This window comes from Delphinapterus leucas, chromosome 19 (assembly GCF_059928025.1).
Source record: "Delphinapterus leucas isolate spDelLeu-1000000601 "Yukka" chromosome 19, BTC_Dleu_Yukka2, whole genome shotgun sequence".
In the NCBI taxonomy this organism is placed as follows: Eukaryota; Metazoa; Chordata; class Mammalia; order Artiodactyla; family Monodontidae; genus Delphinapterus; species Delphinapterus leucas.
The window spans coordinates 36,342,398-36,347,496 of NC_143147.1; the positions used below are offsets into that span (position 1 = coordinate 36,342,398).

Here is a 5,099-nt window from a genome sequence, read left to right on the forward strand (position 1 = left end):
TAGAGGAATACACTTAATTCTTAGCTGGACTCCAGACACTCAGAAACTATGAGATACTTTACTTTACTACTTTACTTTCACTAAGTTTTGGAGAAATTTTTATGATGCAATTGATAAGTCATAAGGTTGCTGGGGAGGCAGAGAGGCAGTTGGGAACTTATCTGAAGGTCAAATAGTAGAATGGCTCCTGGTGAAAAATCAAATTAATGACAAAGTCAAGGCAGGAATTTTCTCAAAACACAAGACAAAAGAAAAGTAAGAAAGAAATAGTATATTTATTTTTTGAAAGTTAAGAGATGTAGAGAATAGATGTAAGAGATTGATGGATAAGAGAGAGTCAAAGAAATAATAAGGAAATATAATTTTTTAAAATCCCTAATCTGAAGAAAGTTTTGAGTTCTCATATAGAGTCAGTGAAAGCTTAAATTATTATTGAAGAAGACACTTAGTAACATTGTGGTGACATTTGTTACTTCTCAACAACAAATGGAAAATTCCATAAGCTGAGAGAAAAATTAAAATTTCCAGTATTCTAGAAAACATTCCAAGATGCCTACAATGTATTTAAGAAAAATATTTTGAACTTATTCAAATTATATTCAAATGTAAAAGCAAAAGAAATACATTTTCAGAAGTTCAAAAAAAGAGGAGGCTTAAAATTAATTCCTTCTCCTTGATTAATTATTAAAGTATGTGCTCCAGAAAAAAAAGAAAAAAAAAAAAAAAGACTGAGTCCAAGAAAGAAGAGAAAAAAGAACATATTAACAGTAAAATACATAATACATAATTAACTCTAAATTATATAGATAGTTCAGTTATGAAATTTATAAAATGGAAAAAAAATCAGTTTAAAACATCAGACAGCCGCGCACGCAGAGGAGCCGCGCTGAGAGCTGGGCCGGGCGGTGGGCACTTGAGAGGGGCGGCGGGCGGGCGGCTTCCGCCCGGCCCAGGGCGCTACCCCTGAGCGCCCGCCTCCCTGTAGGCCTGGCCCAAGGTCTGGCAGCCAGCAACAGAGCCGGGCACCCACGGCCCGAGCACCCCCGGCAGCATCATGCCTGCGCTGCTGGAGCGCCCCAAGCTTTCCAAAGCCATGGCCAGGGCGTTGCACCGGCACATCATGATGGAGTGGGAGCGCAAGAGACAGGAGGAGGAAGAGGTGGACAAGATGAGGGAACAGAAGATGAAGGAAGAGCAGGAGAGAAGGAAGAAAAAGGAGATGGAAGAGAGAATGTCACTAGAGGAAACCAAGGAACAAATCCTGAAGTTGCAGGAGAAGCTTTTAGCCCTACAGGAAGAGAAACATCAGCTTTTCCTGCAGCTCAAGAAAGGTTTACATGAGGAGGAAAAACGGAGGCGAAAAGAGCAGAGTGACCTGACCACTCTGACATCAGCGGCATACCAGCAAGGCTTGACCGTTCACACTGGAACTCACCTCCACAGCATGCAGGGGAGCCCTGGAGGACATAATCGCCCAGGCACCCTTACGGCAGCAGACAGAGCCAAACAGATGTTTGGACCCCAAGTGCTTACAACCCGGCACTACGTAGGCTCAGCAGCTGCTTTCGCAGGGACCCCAGAGCATGGGCAATTCCAAGGAACCCCGGGCGGCGCCTATGGGACTGCTCAGCCCCCACCTCACTATGGACCCACACAGCCTGCCTACAGTCCTAGTCAGCAGCTCAGAGTACAGTACCTGTCTCAGCCACAGCCTCAGCCCTATGCCGTGCCAGCCACTTTCAGCCCACCCAGACAGGGTTCCTCCAGCCTGGTGGTGCCCCGTCCTTGCAAAAACAAATGGAACACGCTAACCAACAGACAGGCTTCTCTGACTCATCCTCCCTGCGCCCCATGCACCCCCAAGCTCTGCATCCAGCCCCTGGACTCCTGGCCTCACCCCAGCTCCCTGTGCAGATGCAACCAGCAGGAAAGTCGGGCTTTGCAACCACCAGTCAGCCTGGCCCTCGGCTCCCCTTCATCCAGCACAGCCAGAACCCGCGATTCTACCACAAGTGACCATCAGATTTGATCTTCAACCTTGCCCCCAGCCCCTGCCGTGGGGGAGGATCCCTGGTATGTCCTAGTCCCAGGCCAATAAAATCTACCTGCCACTGAAAAAAAAAAACAAAAAAAGAAACAGCAGACTGACCAAACATGCTGTGTCTCTCATTTCTCCAGACAACTCGCTAAGATTGTAATAAATAAAAATAAAAGGCATCATCAGTACACAAGGAAAAGAGAATGGAAATAGGTGCATCTACATATTGGAGAATTTAACAAAATTTTTAAAGGTTAAAAGCAAATAAAGGAATAGGAATATTTACAGTGGTAGAGGAATTCACAGACTAGAGTACATGCTGTGGAGGATATACAAAGGAAAGAACTTACAGTAGTAGCCTTGAAAAAATTCCACATTTCAGAATTCAGAAATTCTGTATAGAAGAAGGCTGAAAAGTGGTGACAGGCTGAAATCATAGGGGCTCATTTAGAAGTCAGTATAAACAGTCTAATCCTCTCACTTCAGCCAGCTGTTACCCTGGTTCTCTCTTTAGGTACAAAATCAGAGGTATATTCTGAGGGAAATTTATTAGCAAAAACTCAGGACTCTAAGAAAACTTGAAAATTGGAGATTAAGCATAAGTATATATAATATGCAGTTAGATTTCAACTTCTCTATCACATACAAAATGCCAGCAACTGGACATTTACATCACAGATGCAGATCAATTATTGATTTTTCCCTCCCCATTTGAATAGCCTTAGGAAAAAGCAACTTAGCATAAAGGCATTTGATGATTCTGTAGAAAATGGACAACTTCCAGTCTCAACATTCTAAAGGTGAGCCCACAAGCAGAAAAATCCCTGTCGTGTGCATTAAACTTCCAGTTAGCTTTTTAAATGTGTGCTCTTAGATATGATTTTTTTCTATTTAAAAAAGTTATCAACCTAGGAATAGATAGAAAATTCCTTAACTAACAAGAACTTAACTTACAACAAATAGCAAAATCTTTTGGAACATTGCAACCAAACCACTACAAAAAAAAAATTGGATTTATAATATTGAAAAGAAAAGGATTTAACTCACATTTGTATGTGATATTTTGTTTTTCTATAAGTTTCCAAATAGTCCACAAAATAGCTATTAGAGATATAGACAATGTAGTAAAGCAGTTGAGTTAAAAAAGAATAAGAAAAATAAACTGGTATATAAGTATATGCCAGAAATAATCAAGAAGAAAATATATTTTTAAAAAAATTAGTATGACCTATTGCTATATCAACTATTAAAAATAACATCAGTCTAAGAATAAACAAGTGCTAGAGAATATGGCTGGTGGAGTAGGTATGGATGGTTTGAGGAGGAAAACCAAGATGTGAATGAACTTCTAAAGCACTGCAAAGTGAATGGACCAGGGAGATATTTTATGATTGTGCAGCAACATTAAGAGCACACCTGGCATTGTGGTCATAAATTTAAAATGCGGTCCATCAGCATGCTTTAGTACTTTTAAGAAGCCATACTTATTTGCATTGATACAGGTGCAGAGTTGGAAGAGAGCTGGATTTACCTGAGTTGTGATTTTGTCAAGTGAATTGTAAAATTGAGAATAAGGGCAATGGAGTAAATAATACATTTAAACAAGTTAATAAAATAATTGGCCACAGAATTGAAGTTGGATAAGGAGAGAAGAAAGGACATCAAGAAATACACTGGAGAACAGAAAAGATATCAAGACAAATAGATTGGAGGTCTCATTTGAGTAAAAGGATTGTTGAAATTGGAGTAATAGAAGGATATACATGTTACTATATATAAAATAGATATAATCAGCAAAGACCTACTGTATAGCACAGGGAACTCTACTTAATATTCTGTAACAGCATACATGGGAAAAGAATTTGAAAAAGAATGGATATATGTATAACTGAATCACTTTGCTGTACACCTGAAACTAACACAACATTGTAAATCAACTATACCCCAATATAAAATTAAAAAAAATTAAAAAATAAATTTTAAAAAAATAGAAAAGTGAGTTGAAAAGTGAGGTTGTGTAAAAAATTGAAATTACAGATTGGTTGAAATTTGGAGTAATGATAAGATCTGAGTGTGACTTAGGTAGAATGGTGGACAAGATAATTAGAAAATAGGAGATCAAGTAACTGAGAAGTATTAACATTGCAAATGTTACCTATGTACATACTGAAATCAATAAGAATTATGATAGGTCAAGGAGAGGAGGTAGATAAATTATACCAATAATGAGGAATAATGGGTAACATAATCTAAAAGGCTTGAGATTTTAAGCTGAAGGTTTGTAAGGAAAAAAGAGGAAGAGAGGCCTGAAATGACAGACCTCTAGGCTCAGTGGTAAAAGGGAAAGAAATAAAATAGATGGAAATAAACAACTACCACTTAGGAGCGCTGCAGGGAAAGCAATACCCCCGGAAAGTTCCAGGTTTATGATGGCACAAGAAGAGACAGGAACCAATCAAGGAAGAGACTGAAGATATAGAGGAGTTCACTGGTGATAAATAATGAATTCCATTGGTTTCAGTGGAGAAGCTGAGGAGTTGAGGATGAGTGGAAGATGGATGACAAGGAAATGTACAGATCATATATAGTTCTAAGCATAGGAAATAAGGTGTCTGAGGCTGTGATAACATAAAATGGCAATAAAGGAGAAATAGCAAAATTACACGATTTCTGGTATTCTCAAGGAAGATGGTGTTAGTGAGGGTAAAACTGTAGGGAGGTGGGAATGGCGGTTGTGGGGCTCTCTCATGATCCCTGCCAATATTGGGCTGAGTGTCTGAGAGAGTGGGATGTTAGTCCCAGTGCCTGTCAGAGATGAACAAAATGTACTTGGAGCTTGGTGCACCTCCCTCCCAACCAAGATGATGGAATGGAGTTATCCTAGGGGAAGCCAAGTGTTACACTTGACCTTAGACAATAAGGGTAGAAGTGATGGGGGCTGAGGTCTCAATTCGGGGGCTCACTCTTGACCAAGTACTAATAGGGCTCATTAAAGCTGAGTGCCCAGGACCCCTGCTTGAGCTCTGTTTATGGATTTGAGGACTTCTAATAGCTGGGGAAT

At 40.0% G+C, this 5,099-nt stretch overlaps 1 pseudogene; it reads left to right on the forward strand.

The window, feature by feature from the left end:
- The first annotated feature begins 1,028 nt into the window (after positions 1–1,028).
- LOC111163707 (G protein pathway suppressor 2 pseudogene) lies at positions 1,029–3,044 on the forward strand (annotated as a pseudogene).
- Positions 3,045–5,099: the final 2,055 nt, after the last annotated feature.